Source organism: Lithobates pipiens, unplaced genomic scaffold, assembly GCF_037356315.1.
Source record: "Lithobates pipiens isolate NorthernLeopardFrog02 unplaced genomic scaffold, aLitPip1_a1.2 Scaffold_8, whole genome shotgun sequence".
Lineage (NCBI taxonomy): Eukaryota > Metazoa > Chordata > Amphibia > Anura > Ranidae > Lithobates > Lithobates pipiens.
Genome location: NW_027507903.1, coordinates 435,025,680 through 435,041,338, shown reverse-complemented (window position 1 = coordinate 435,041,338; position 15,659 = coordinate 435,025,680). Strand labels below are relative to the sequence as shown.

The 15,659-nt window shown below is 48.0% G+C and overlaps 1 protein-coding gene across 6 annotated transcripts in view; it reads right to left on the bottom strand.

The window, feature by feature from the left end:
* Positions 1 to 15,659, bottom strand: part of LOC143964536 (E3 ubiquitin-protein ligase RNF213-like) — a 955,032-nt gene that overhangs the window by 468,156 nt on the left and 471,217 nt on the right. The window lies entirely within an intron of this gene.

Below are 15,659 nucleotides of genomic sequence, written 5' to 3'. Positions count from 1 at the left end.
TTCAAAATGCAATATAATAAAAAAATACTATAAACTATAATACAAAATCAAAGTGCAGTGTAGTCCATAATATCCACACAAATAATCAGTGCAGTGCAGTGTCCAAATAGCAGCAGTATTCATAAAAGTGCAAAAGGTGCAGATGGTGCATAAATCACACAAACGATCAGTGCAGTATAAATTCCAAGATCCTGTGATCCTATAGTAAATCCATGCAGTGGAAAATAAAGCTGCTCCAAAAAAGCTGCTCCAAAGAACTGTGACAGTCCACCAATAATTCAGTGCTTAGGCTTGTGCACCACCTATTTCCCCCAGCCTCTCACCTCCAATGAAGACCATTAATGGCCAAATCCAGCGTAATGTGTGTGTCCCACTGGCTACTTTCTCCTCTCCTCGTAATGTCAGCCCATCAATGTATTAAGTCCACCAGCCATGCACCGGATAATAAAGAACCCAAGAGGGGGGCTCCCATGTGTAGAACGTATTATAAAACACTTTATTAAAATAATATCCACACTTACAGTTAGGTAGAAAGAAATGGTAAACACAGGAACTTCCGGTCTCGGCCGCGACCGGAAGTGATGATCGTGACACCTGGCTCCTCCTTGACGCGTTGCGTCACAGACACGTGACTTTTTCAAAGGGCTGGTGCTGGTGCGCAACGTGTTGGCCACCATGTTCAGTGTTTGGCGCCCTGTGATTGGGGGTATGGGGTTATGTGCAGTGGCGGGCTGGCCTGTCCATGATCTCAGTTGCTCCCGGAGTCCCGCCTCCGCACATGACCCCATACACCCAATCACAGGGTGCCGGAGACTGAACATGGTGGCAAGAGCACAGGGGACACAAGAAATGTAAATTGTGAGCCGCCGATATCTTCTCCTCCTCCTCCTCCAGAAAGATGGAGAACAAAAAAGATAAGGTGAGACTCCCTTGTGAGAGTAGAATCATGTTGCTGGCCCCGGGGGGGGGGGGGGGGGGTGGACACGGTCTGGGGAGAGGGAGCAACAAGAGAGAGAGAGATTAGAAGAGCAGCTAGAGTCATGCCATGGACAGTATAGTGGTTCGTGTAGTGTAGTGGACAGTATAGTGATCACTGTAGGAATCAGGTAGGTTAGTGTAGTGGTCAGTGTAGGAATCAGGCTGGTCGGTATTATTGTAGGAAGGGAAGGGACTCTGGGAGTGCTAAAAGTCTGCAGGTCAGTGGACAGTGTAGTGGTCAGTGTAGGAATCAGGCTGGTCAGTATTATTGTAGGAAGGGAAGGGACTCTGGGAGTGCTAAAAGTCTGCAGGTCAGTGGACAGTGTAGTGTAGTGATCAGTGTAGTGTGTAGTGTAGTGGTCAGTGTTGGAATGAGGTAGGTCAGTGTAGTGGTCGGTGTAGGAATCAGGTAAGACAGTGTAGTGGTCAGTGTTCAATTTGGATAGGTCAGTGTAGGAATCAGGTAGGTCAATGTAGTGGTCAGTGTAGGAATCAGGTAGGTTAGTGTAGTGGTCAGTGTAGGAATCAGGCTGGTCAGTATTATTGTAGGAAGGGAAGGGACTCTGGGAGTGCTAAAATTCCGCAGGTTAGGGGGTGCAAATTACTTGCCTTGCCCTGGACGCAGACAACCCACACTACGCCACTCGTAACATTAGAGGTCAGCCATGGGTGTGGGTATGAGAGGAAGAATAGTGTAGTGAACAGTATAATGGTCAGTGTAGTGGTCAATGTAGTACAGTGCAGTGGTCAGCGTAGCGTAGTGGACAGTATAGTGGTCAGTGGACAGTGTAGTGTAGTGGTCAGTGTAGTGTGTAGTGTAGTGGTCAGTAGAGGAATAAGCTTGGTCAGTGTAGTGGTCAGTGTAGGAATCAGGTTGGTCAGTGTAGTGGTCAGTGTTGGAATCAGGTAGGTCAATGTAGTGGTCGGTGTAGGAATCAGGTAAGATGGTGTAGTGGTCAGTGTTGGAATTGGGTAGGTCAGTGTAGGAATCAGGTAGGTCAATGTAGTGGTCAGTGTAGGAATCAAGTAGGTTAGTGTAGTGGTCAGTGTAGGAATCAGGCTGGTCAGTATTATTGTAGGAAGGGACTCTGGGAGTGCTAAAAGTCCATAGGTTAGGGGGCACAAATTACTTGCTTTGCCCTGGACGCTGACAACCCACAGTACGCCGCTGCTAACATTAGAAGTCAGCCATTGGTGTGGGTATGAAAGGAAGAATAAGATAGAATAAGAACATGTGACTTGGGAGGCCTGTGTGAACAGAGAAGTCACAGAGAACAGGGAGCAAAGGAAAAACTGCTCTGTAAGGAGGACAACATCTCTATTCCTTTACACAGGTAAACTAAAACTATATTTTTCCTTCTGACAGCCACATACCATTTTTTTTGGTTGGTACGTGGACTGGAGACTCTTGGTACAAATAGTAGACATACTTTCCTGACAACTCCATGGCAGCATACAAATGGTTGACTGCATCTCTGCAAACTCAATGAACCTAGATAGATTTTGTCTAAGCAAGCTCATCTATTCATATTCTTTGTCCTCAAGCTCAGGTTTCTGCTTCAGTCTCATTATAACCTTTTCTTACGGAAACTGGAGTAAAACTGCAGCAGAGTAGGCAGGTTAACCTCTTCTGTAGAGATGGCCTTACGGTTCGCCCGGCGGTCGGTCGTGGCGAATTTTGCTCGTTCGCGATTCGCCAAACCAGCAGACTTCTGCGCTGTTCGCGGCGGCCATATTTGTTTACATTGTGAAGAACTTTGACCCATGATGACACATCCATCATGGGGTACAGGACAGCCAATTGAGACATTTCAGCACATGGACAATTGGACATTCCCCATACCTTATAAATAGACCTGATCTGGCGGCCATTTTACATTCTGTCTTTTGTCAGTGTAGGGAGAGGTTGCTGTGTGGAGCAGGGACAGACTGTAGTGATACAAATCACTAGCTATTACGTCCACAAGAGTCCTTTTAAGGACTGGTATAGGTGTAGTACAGTATATAGGGTTCTGGTGCACTGCTGCTGACTGCTGTGCTGGTGATTGCTGAGTGCACTGCTGACCGATTCTGCAGTTGTCTTTTGTCAGTGTAGGGACAGGATGCTGTGTGGAGCAGGGACAGTCAGTTTAATCACTAGCTATTATTATTAAGTCCACAAAGGTCCTGTTAAGGACTGGTATAGGTGTACAGTATATAGGGTTGTAAACGTATAATATACTTTCTTTCAAATATACAAAGTACATTTTGGTGCACTGCTGACTGCTGTGCTGCTGAGTGCTGCCCGATTCTGCAGCTGTCTTTTATCAGTGTAGGGACTGAGGGACAGTTTGGTGTTCTGAGCAGGGTCAGTCTGCAAATCACTAGCTACTAGGTCCACAAAGGTCCTTTTATAGGTGTACAGTATATAGGGTTATACACATATAATATACTTTCTTTCAAATATCCAAAGTATATTATGGTGCACTGCTGACTGCTGTGCTGCTGATTGCTGCCCGATTCTGCAGCTGTCTTTTATCAGTGTAGGGACTGAGGGACAGTTTGGTGTTCTGAGCAGGGATAGTCTGCAAATCACTAGCTACTAGGTCCACAAAGGTCCTTTTATAGGTGTACAGTATATAGGGTTGTACACGTATAATATACCGATTCTGCAGCTGTCGTTTCTCAGTGTAGGGAGGGACAGTTTGGTTTTTGGAGCCGGGACAGTCTGCAATTCACTAGCTACTAGCTAGCTACTATTAGGTCCACAAAGGTCCTTTTAAGGACTGGTATAGGTGTACTATTAGGTGTGCAGTATATAGTGGTGTAATACACGTATAAAATACTTGCACATATAGAAAGCATAGTATAGTGCATTTCCACTGTGTAGCATTGGGACTGCTGAGCGGTTTAGCAGCGATACTACAAAGAGTGACAAACGCAATAAAAAAAAAAGTATTATAACTGGTGTGATGGACCAGTGGCCCCCAAAAACGACAGATTGAAGCGGGGTGTTATATACCTTCTTCCACATACATACTGCACTTCTCTAGAGACTTTTGTCACCGGGTCATTTAAAAAAATGACAGGCAGAGGAAGAGGCAGGCCCTTCCGCAGGGGTGGTAGGGGTAGGACAGGAGCAACAGGCTTGAGCCAAAGTGGCAAATTGCAGAAGTTTTGTGCGATTACGTCAAAGGATGCATCAGACTTGGTTGAGTGGCTCACTCAGCCTTAGGCCGCGTACACACGGGCGGACTGTCTGACGGACTTGGTCCGCTGAAACGTGTTTCAGCGGACAATCCGCTCGTGTGTGGGCTTCAGCGGACTTTTTCAGCGGACAGTCTGGCGGACTAAGTCTTTCGGAATTTCCGTAATATTGTCCGTCCAAACTTGGTTTCAGCGGACAGTCCGCTCGTGAGTAGGCTAGTTCGACGGACTAAGTATGGCGCATGCTCAGAAAGGATTTACACGGCCGAAGGTTGCATTGCAGTGTATTGGACGTCGTATTTCTAGTCCCGTCGTACGTGCCGTACACGTCATCGCGCAAGCTTTCAGCGGACTGTCTGTTCGTCGTGTGTGGTCAAATCCGTTCATTCAAAAGTAGGACGGACTGTCTGTCGGATTGTCTGACGGACTTAGTTGGACGGATAGTCTGCCCGTGTGTATGCGGCCTTACTCTTCTGCACCCTCCTCATCCTCTCGATCTGCACCCTCTTCTTCACTCTCTGCTGTGTGCACCCCCAAAGGCACTACCACCAACACCACCACCACCATATACCTTCTGCTTGAGTCACAGGAATTATTTTCCGATCCATCACAAGACATTGCCGATGCGCTGCCCCTCTGGGCATTGGATCAGGAAGAGGAGGTAGCAACAACTGCCACTCAGCAGTCTGACGACAGTACCCAGATCAGCCCAAAGAGGAGGGTGGTCCCCTGGTGTTGCTGCCTACTCCGAGATCTCTAATTATAGCGGTGGGGAAGGTGACGTCGATGATGGCGTGTCTAGTGATGTAACGTGGGTGCCCACAAGAGAGGAAGAGGAGGGGATTTCAGAGGGAGATATGGACCAGCAGATAAGGAGGAGAAGCAGGCGGAACTTAGATTGCACAGGAGGGACAAAGCAGACTGCTAATGTATCAGGAGTGAGGCATCAACCATGTACGGTCACATCTGGCGCTCCCAGGATGCCGGCACATGGCTCCGCAGTGTGGGCTTTTTTTAACGTGTCCGCTGCTGACAATAGTGTTGCCATCTGTAGCCTTTGCAGTCAACGCATAAGTCGCGGTAAGCCCAACACTCACTTAGGGACGACCGCCTTAAGAAGGCACATGAGCTGCCATCACCGAGCCCAGTGGGAGCAATGGAACCCACAAAGCCACACTCCAGGCTCTCAACATCCAGCCTCGTCTTCTACTTCTCCTTCTCCTCTCTCCTCACAATTGTCCTCCACTCCACCTTCCATCATGCCATCCTCACATTTTTCTGGAAAAAGGCAGGCTTTCGTGGGCCAAATGTTCAAGCGTAAAAAAATGATGATGAAAAACCCTCTTGCCCAACGGTTGACGGCTGGCTTGTCAGAACTGACAGCCCGCCAACTACTGCCATATAAACTGGTGGACTCGGAGGCCTTTTGAAAATTTGTGGCCATTGGAACATCACAATGGAAGGTCCCAGGAAGGAAGTATTTCTCACAGAAAGGCATCCCAGAGCCATATTCAACGGCAAGTGAATGTATCTCTGGCACACAGTGTTGGTGCCAAGATACATCTGACCACAGACACGTGGTCTAGCAAACACAGGCAGGGAAGGTATATAACTTTTACTGCCCACTGGGTGAACCTTCTGACGACCGTCAAGCATGTAACCCGTGGCACCCGTGTAGATTTGGTTTTACCACCACGGATTGCATGCAGGCCTGCCTCTTCTTCTCCTCCTCCATCCTCCTCCCTCTCCTCAGCTGACTCCTCCTTTTCCGCTGCTAGTGTCTCTTCCGCTGTGCTGCCCAAGCTCCCCAGAACCTATTAGACATGCCAGATGGGACGTTGCCATGCTGTGCTGTGTCTGTTGTGCCTGGAAGCCAAGAGCCACACCGGCCCTGCACTCCTTTCAGCTTTGTGTTCACAGGCAGATCAGTGGCTAACACCGCTCAATTTGACAGTTGGTAAAGTGGTGTGTGACAACGGTGCCAATCTGCTTAGTGCATTGAAACAGGGCAAAATTACGCCCTACCTCTAATTATAGCGGTGGGGAAGGTGACGTCGATGATGGCGTGTCTAGTGATGTCACGTGGGTGCCCACAAGAGAGGAAGAGGAGGGGATTTCAGAGGGAGATATGGACCAGCAGATAAGGAGGAGAAGCAGGCGGAACTTAGATTGCACAGGAGGGACAAAGCAGACTGCTAATGTATCAGGAGTGAGGCATCAACCATGTACGGTCACATCTGGCGCTCCCAGGATGCCGGCACATGGCTCCGCAGTGTGGGCTTTTTTTAACGTGTCCGCTGCTGACAATAGTGTTGCCATCTGTAGCCTTTGCAGTCAACGCATAAGTCGCGGTAAGCCCAACACTCACTTAGGGACGACCGCCTTAAGAAGGCACATGAGCTGCCATCACCGAGCCCAGTGGGAGCAATGGAACCCACAAAGCCACACTCCAGGCTCTCAACATCCAGCCTCGTCTTCTACTTCTCCTTCTCCTCTCTCCTCACAATTGTCCTCCACTCCACCTTCCATCATGCCATCCTCACATTTTTCTGGAAAAAGGCAGGCTTTCGTGGGCCAAATGTTCAAGCGTAAAAAAATGATGATGAAAAACCCTCTTGCCCAACGGTTGACGGCTGGCTTGTCAGAACTGACAGCCCGCCAACTACTGCCATATAAACTGGTGGACTCGGAGGCCTTTTGAAAATTTGTGGCCATTGGAACATCACAATGGAAGGTCCCAGGAAGGAAGTATTTCTCACAGAAGGGCATCCCAGAGCCATATTCAACGGCAAGTGAATGTATCTCTGGCACACAGTGTTGGTGCCAAGATACATCTGACCACAGACACGTGGTCTAGCAAACACAGGCAGGGAAGGTATATAACTTTTACTGCCCACTGGGTGAACCTTCTGACGACCGTCAAGCATGTAACCCGTGGCACCCGTGTAGATTTGGTTTTACCACCACGGATTGCATGCAGGCCTGCCTCTTCTTCTCCTCCTCCATCCTCCTCCCTCTCCTCAGCTGACTCCTCCTTTTCCGCTGCTAGTGTCTCTTCCGCTGTGCCGCCCAAGCTCCCCAGAACCTATTAGACATGCCAGATGGGACGTTGCCATGCTGTGCTGTGTCTGTTGTGCCTGGAAGCCAAGAGCCACACCGGCCCTGCACTCCTTTCAGCTTTGTGTTCACAGGCAGATCAGTGGCTAACACCGCTCAATTTGACAGTTGGTAAAGTGGTGTGTGACAACGGTGCCAATCTGCTTAGTGCATTGAAACAGGGCAAAATTACGCATGTGCCACGCATGGCACACGTCTTAAAATTGGTCGTGCAGTGATTCGTTGCAAACGAGGAGGATGACATTATCCTGGATGATGAGCAGGAGCCAAGCCACCACACCGCTTCCAGTTTAGTGCAAATGGGGGCCTTGATGCTCCAGTGTTTTAACAGGGACCCCCGTATAAAAAGCATAAGGGTCAAGGACCAGTACTGGGTGGCAACGTACTTAGACCCCCAGTACAAACACAAAATGGCGGAAATGTTACCACCATCACAGAGGGCTGTCAGAATGGAGCACTTACAGACCTTGATTCGACAACTGCTGCATTCTGCTTTTGCGTGCGCTGGCAGAGGAGGAATTCCCACTCCCAGAGAAAGAGTTGCGGATACCAATTCAACAGCACCTGCAAGAAGAGGGCGGTTTGAAGATGTGTTGGTGACTTCTGATATAAGGTCATTCTTTCAGCCAACCCATCGAAAGGTGTCTTCCGGATCCAGCATCAGGGAACACCTAGACCGACAGGTGTCCGACTACATCGGGTTAACGGCCGATGTGGACGCTCTGAGGAGTGATGAACCCCTGGACTACTGGGTGGGCAGGCTTGACCTCTGGCCAGAGCTTTCCCAATTTGCAGTGAAACTGTTGGCTTGCCCCTCATCCAGTGTCCTGTCCCAAAGGACGTTCAGCGCAGCAGAGGGGATCGTGACCGATAAGTGCATGCGCCTAGCTCACGACAGTGTTGACTACCTTTATAAAAATGAATGAGGCATGGATCTCGGAGGAATTCAACACATGTGACCAGTAGACTATGTTTATGCATAACTCTATAAACGATTTATTTAATCGAGCACACGGACCTTTTTTCTACCTTTGGCTCACTTCCTTGTACAAAAAAAGCTCACCATACTATATGCCCGTACCCTCCTGTTTGAAGAGGTTGAGCGGTGTCATATTTTTGGGTCCCGCAGTGAGTTGCTGATATCAGTACTGCTGTCAGTGCTCTCTATCTCGGTGCTGGTGTCAGTGCTCTTGCTCTATCTCGGTGCTGGTGTCAGTGCTCTCTATCTCGGTGCTGGTGTGGTCTCAGTGCCCTCTATCTCAATGCTGGTGTAGTCTCAGTGCTCTCTATCACGGCGCTGATGTCAGTGCTCTCTATCTTGGTGCTGGTGTGGTCTCAATCACGGTGATGGTGTCAGTGCTCTCTATCTCGGTGCTGGTGTGGTCTCAGTGCTCTCTATCTCGGTGCTGGTGTGGTCTCAGTGCTCTCTATCTGGGTGCTGGTGTGGTCTCAGTGCCCTCTATCTCGGTGCTGGTGTGGTCTCAGTGCCCTCTATCTCGGTGCTGGTGTGGTCTCAGTGCTCTCTATCACGGTGCTGGTGTCAGTGCTCTCTATCACGGTGCTGGTGTGGTGTCAGTGATCTCTATCTCAGTGCTGGTGTGGTCTCAGTGCTCTCTATCGCGGTGCTGATGTGGTCTCAGTGCCCTCTATATCGATGCTGGTGCGGTCTCAGTGCTCTCTATCACGGTGCTGGTGTCAGTGCTCTCTATCACGGTGCTGGTGTCAGTGCTCTCTATCATGGTGCTGGTGTCAGTGCTCAGTCTCTATCGTGGTGCTGATTTCAGACAGTGAGGGAGATAGCAGCGGAGAAGCCAATCAGCAGGCAGTGCCAGCACCATGGCTGAGGATCAGCACTGGAATGGCACCTCTGGACCACCGCAGTGGAGCCCTGCATAGCTGGGGGTAAGGCACGGGCAGAGGAAGGGGTCAGGGGCTCAAGCACAGGTTGGCACACTGGCACAGGACTGCGCTGCCCTGACTGTGGCACTGATCATCTCCTGCACCCCCTTCATAGCCTGCCCTGACCTTGCCTCTCCTCCATGGCCTTCATGCGCTCCTGAATTGTCAAAATTTCACAGATAAAAAAAGAATGCTTGTTGTTGTCGATCCCAGATTCACTTAATACTTGTGTTATGTCAGTGTCCATGTTATGGGACTATGTGTGCACAGCTAGTAAGTATTTTGTGGCTGCAGATATGACCTGGAGGTTTTTAAGGTTTGCCTGCCATTAAAGTCAATGGGGTCTGCCGCAAACTTTGCAGTTCGCAGACTACTCTTCTGTTTGGAGTTCCCTCTTTATGTGTGCCTTAATGTGCCTGATTGGGAAACCTCTTTGCAGATTTTGGGGTGGTACAGATGTGGCCTAAGCATTAAAATGCATTAAATTTTTCCTCCTGTCTCACCTTTTCTTTTCTTGAAAGTCTCCGTGTTCATCCACACACTGCAGTGCACATATGTTTCTGTGCTCCCCACCTTTGGGAACATGGATGTCTGGGTTATTTGGCCAGCCCCTCAGGGCTGGTAAACTAGCACAGAAGATGGTTGGGCAGTATGTTCTCACTCATCCTCTGGTCTGGACATTTTTGTGAACCGGGAAGTTCAAGGGGGAGTAGTCAGCTCTTGGTGCTTGTTTTAAAGTGGAGGCTGATCACAAGCATCTTCACTCCTATCCTGTTTTCCTGGTAAATCGTTCTGAGGCAGTCTTTTGGGGAGGTTTTGCAGGTTGAGATGTAGGGAACTTGTATGAATTTTTGCCCTATACCCTATTGTTTTACCTTTTTTTCTTTAGTCTCTTACACTATTGCGCTGGTTTCCTCTTCTTCCTTTTCAATAGAGCAGTCTCCACCACCACAAAAAATCATGTCACATGCTCAGATGCAAAACAGATGTCAGGTTAGCATAATGGAAATGGAAGTTATTTCTTGGACAATGGTTAATTTTTTTCTTTCCTTTTCTGCAGTACTAGAACTCCCAGTCGGTCATTTGGCAGACAAAACAGCTGAAGAATAGCAAAGGTCCTCTCATCAGTGAAAAAGGTCATATTGATGCTGAAGGTTAAAATCCCTTTTCAGACATTGAGGTAAAAGAGGATTCTGGGCTTGCCCTGAAGAAGCACTACTTCGATAAACTCCCTTTCATACCTCTCTTATAGAGTTGGAACAAGACAGAGAGGCAGACAATGTGAAAGTAGTTTCACTGATCAGGAAAGATGTTATATTCACTGCTGGAGGTCTTCCCAGTCTTAGCTGGTGCAGACCCTTCACAACTGTCCACTTATGCATTGCCTTGTGCTTAGTAGAGCTGCACAATTAATCATAATAAGATCGTGATCTTGATTCACCCCCCCCCCCCCCCACGATCTTCAGGCTGGATGACCCGCAATTTTAGTATATTGATATTCCCGCCGGTTCCACGTAACCAGCGTGTAACACGGACGTCAGCAACCGGAACTGATGTCAGTGATCAGAGAGCGTGATGCACACCGCTGGAAGTCATGATGCCTGGGCGTGAGCGGTACATTGTGGCCGGTAAACTAACACAGCACAGCAGTGAGTGCTCACTGTGTGTGCACACCGCAGATCTGATTTTCAATTCCAACACGTGAGTGGGCTTCCTTCCTTCCACCACTAACTGATACTTAGAAGAACGTCAACATATACACACATATTATGAACACCATACGGCATGACCACAGTGAGTCAGCTTCCCCCAGGCCCAGGCCTGGCTTAAAGCAGATGACAGTCATGGCTATTAAAGTGGGGCATGTGAGCCTGTGAGTAATTGAGCCGAGCAAGGAGTGGACCACAGTCAGCTAGTGCGACCCAGAGTCTGGGGTAGCTGACTGTGCTAATATTCATAATATGGGTAGCTGACTCAGACTGTCACTGTGACAATATTCATAATATGGGGTAGCTGACACAGACTTTCACTGTGACTGTGGTAATATTCATAAATGGGTAGCTGACTCAGTAATATTCATAATATATTAAGTGGTTGCCAGTATTTTAAGTCCACTCCTCACATGCCCCTCTTTAATAGCCTAGCCTGTCCGACTGTCATCTGCAAGCGGTTTGGGGCCCAGCCATGACAGCACCAGGCTGCGTGACTTAAAAAAAAAAAACACGGTTTTGTTGTCTTTTAAATGTCAGTGCAATAGTGCATGCATGTGCAATGTGCATATAGCTAGCTGCAACTTAAGACAGTGTTTTCAAACTAAGGCAAATGACAGTGTGTGCTCTCACTTTGTTTTCTCTAGGTACATACAACATGTCAGCATCTGTCTGCTTCAGTCCACCACACCACACCCAGTTGAATATTAACGGAAAGAGAGAGAGCTGCAGCAGCACCTTAGCAATTGGAGAATATACACACAGCCACACAGGACTCTTTAGCCCAGATGGGGTCTTCTGTATCAGCACAATCATTGGTGCCTGTCTGCAGTGCCTGGTCATAGAATAATGAGTGAGGCAGAGGCTGATGCAGACACTGCAGAGGCTGCCGCAGAGGCAGAGGCAGAGCAATGCGCAAGTGAGTCTGATAAAAACCCGGATGCTTTTGTTTCAAAATGAGGAGCTTATTCCCAAGTGTGGGCTTATTTCGGATTCAAACCAGATGAAGACACTCAGCAAACCATCTACTGCAAACAATGGTGTCCGTTTAGTATATTTTGATATTTTACATCTCTGGAGTTCTCTGCTCTTCTCAGAGATATTTGTTCTCACCCATGTGGCAGTTTAACCACCTTCAGACCGGACCATTTTGCTGGTAAATGACCAGAGGTCTTTTTACAATTTGGCACTGCGCTGCTTTAACTGGTAATTGCGCGGTCATGCAATGTTGTACCCAAACAAAATTTGCGTCCTTTTCTTCCCACAAATAGAGCTTTCTTTTGATGGTATTTGATTGCCTCTGCGATTTTTATTTTTTGCGATATAAACGTAAAAAGACCGCAAATTTTGAAAAAAAATGATATTTTCTACTTTTTGTTATTAGAAAAATCCAATAAACTCAATTTTAGTCATACATTTAGGCCAAAATGTATTCAGCCACATGTCTTTGGTAAAAAAAAAGTCAATAATTGTATATTTATTGGTTTGCGCAAAAGTTGAACTAAGGTACGTTTTCTGGAATTTACGCAGCTTTTAGTTTACGACTGCCTATCTCATTTCTTGAGGTGCTAAAATGGCAGGGCAGTACAAAACCCCCCCAAATGACCCCATTTTGGAAAGTAGACACCCTAAGGAAATTGATAAGTGGCATGTTGAGCCCATTGAATATTTTATTTTTTTGCCTCAAGCGATTTTTTACACAAAGTTGTCACTAAATGATATATTGCTCACACATGCTATGGGCATATGTGAAATGACACCCCAAAATAAATTCTGCTGCTTCTCCTGAGTACGGGGATACCACATATGTGGGACTTTTTGGGAGCCTAGCCGCGTACGGGGCCCCGAAAACCAAGCATCGCCTTCAGGCTTTCTAAGGGCGTAAATTTTTGATTTCACTTCTCACTACCTATTACAGTTTTGAAGGCCATAAAATGCCAAGATGGCACAAAACCCCCACAAATGACCCCATTTTAGAAAGTAGACACCCCAAGCTATTTGCTGAGAGGCATTTTGAGTCCATGGAATATTTTATATTTTGCCACAAGTTGCGGGAAAATTACAAACTTTAATTTTTTTTTATTTTTTTTTCACAAAGTTGTCACTAAATGATATATTGCTCACACATGCTATGGGCATATGTGAAATGACACCCCAAAATAAATTCTGCTGCTTCTCCTGAGTACGGGGATACCACATATGTGGGACTTTTTGGGAGCCTAGCCGCGTACGGGGCCCCGAAAACCAAGAACCGCCTTCAGGTTTTCTAAGGGCGTAAATATTTGACTTCACTCCTCACTACCTATTAGGCCGCGTACACACGGGCGGACTGTTCGCCCAACTTTGTCCGCTGAACAGTGTTTGGGCGGACAGTCCGCTCGTGTGTGGGCTTTCAGCGGACAGTTTCAGCGGACAGTTGGACGGACAAGGTTTTTCGGAAATTCCGAAAAACTGTCCGCTGAAACCTTGTTTGAACGAACAGTCCGCCCGTGTGTAGGCTTGTTCGTCAAACAAAGTTGCGCGCATGCTCAGAAAGGATTTTCACGCCGAAAGCTATAATGCAGTGTATAGGACGTCGTATTTTTCGTCCCGTTGTACGTGCCGTTCATGTCATCGCGCACGGTTTCAGCAAACTGTTCGTCCGTCGTGTGTGGCCATGTCCGTCCATGCTAAGTTTGAGCGGACTGTTTGCCGAAACTGTTGGACGGACAAAGTTGGGCGAACAGTCCGCGCGTGTGTACGCGGCCTTACAGTTTTGAAGGCCATAAAATGCCAAGATGGCACAAAACCCCCACAAATGAGCCCATTTTAGAAAGTAGACACCCCAAGCTATTTGCTGAGAGGCATGTTGAGTCCATGGAATATTTTATATTTTGCCACAAGTTGCGGGAAAATTACAAACTTTTTTTTTTTTTTTTTTTTTTCACAAAGTTGTCACTAAATGATATATTGCTCACGCATGCCATGGGCATATGTGAAATGACACCCCAAAATAAATTCTGCTGCTTCTCCTGAGTACGGGGATACCACATATGTGGGACTTTTTGGGAGCCTAGCCGCGTACGGGGCCCCGAAAACCAAGCACCGCCTTCAGGCTTTCTAAGGGCGTTACAGTTTTGAAGGCCATAAAATGCCAAGATGGCACAAACCCCCCCCAAATGACCCCATTTTGGAAAGTAGACACCCCTAAATTTAGGGGTACACTAGTGAGACTAGGTAATAAATGGCGGGTGCCCTGAAACTATAAAAAAAAATAACTAACCAACCAGCGTCACCTGTAACAGTTATATGGTGATCACTGGTGAAAGGGTTAACTAGGGGGCAATCAGGGGGCTTTATGCGGTAGTATATGGGGGTCCCTGGCGCTATAAAAAGCTGCGGCGAACCTAAATACCTACCTGCCTAACTAGCGTCACCTGTGACACTAATACAGTGATCAGAAAAACGATCGCTTATTAGGCTGGGTTCACACTGGAGCGATGCGGGAACGCCACGAATCCGCGGCGGGTTCCCGCATCACATGCCTCCCGGCGGCAGTTCACACTGCCCTATGCGAACTGCTGGGAGTGTCAGTGAAATGTTAATGACACCCCCAGATCAGTTCGCATATCGCAGTGCGATCTGCAAACTCGGATCGCATGGTGTGAACACCCATGCGATCCGATTCTGCTGCGGACCAAAAAAAGGGTCCCGTGCGAGTTTGCGGCGGGTGCGGCGGGTGCGACACGAATTCAGCCATACTATCTGTATGGCTGAACTCGAATCGCACAGAGATCGGATGTGATTTGCACTGCAGTGCGGTGCGAATCACATCCGTTCTCATAAACCGCTGCAATGTGAACCCAGCCTTAGTGACACTGGCGACAGGGGGTGATCACGGGGTTAAACCTTTATTGGGGGGTTAGGGGGGTACCTTAGAACTAAAGGGGGCTAACCCTAACTGCCCTAACAGTTATTACAGTCACAAATGACACCCGCCGGGTGATCAGGGGGTTAAACCTTTATTAGGTAATAAATGGCGGGTGCCCTGAAACTATAAAAAAAACCAACAAGCGTCACTTGTAACAGTTATATGGTGATCACTGGTGAAAGGGTTAACTAGGGGGCAATCAGGGGGCTTTATGCGGTAGTATATGGGGGTCCCTGGCGCTATAAAAAGCTGCGGCGAACCTAAATACCTACCTGCCTAACTAGCGTCACCTGTGACACTAATACAGCGATCAGAAAAACTATCGCTTATTAGGCTGGGTTCACACTGGAGTGATGCGGGAACGCCATGAATCCGCGGCGGGTTCCCGCATCGCATGCCTCCCGGCGGCAGTTCACACTGCCCTATGCGAACTGCTGGGAGTGTCAGTGAAATGTTAATGACACCCCCAGATCAGTTCGCATATCGCAGTGCGATCTGCAAACTCGGATCGCATGGTGTGAACACCCATGCAATCCGATTCTGCTGCGGGCCAAAAAAAGGGTCCCGTGCGAATTTGCGGCGGGTGCGACACGAATTCAGCCATACTATCTGTATGGCTGAACTCGAATCGCACAGAGATCGGATGTGATTTGCACTGCAGTGCGGTGCGAATCACATTCGTTCTCATAAACCGCTGCAATGTGAACCCAGCCTTAGTGACACTGGCGACGGGGGGTGATCACGGGGTTAAACCTTTATTGGGGGGGTTAGGGGGGCACATTAGAACTAAAGGGGGCTAACCCTAACTGCCCTAACAGTTATTACAGTCACAAATGACACCAATGCAAAAAAAAAAAAAA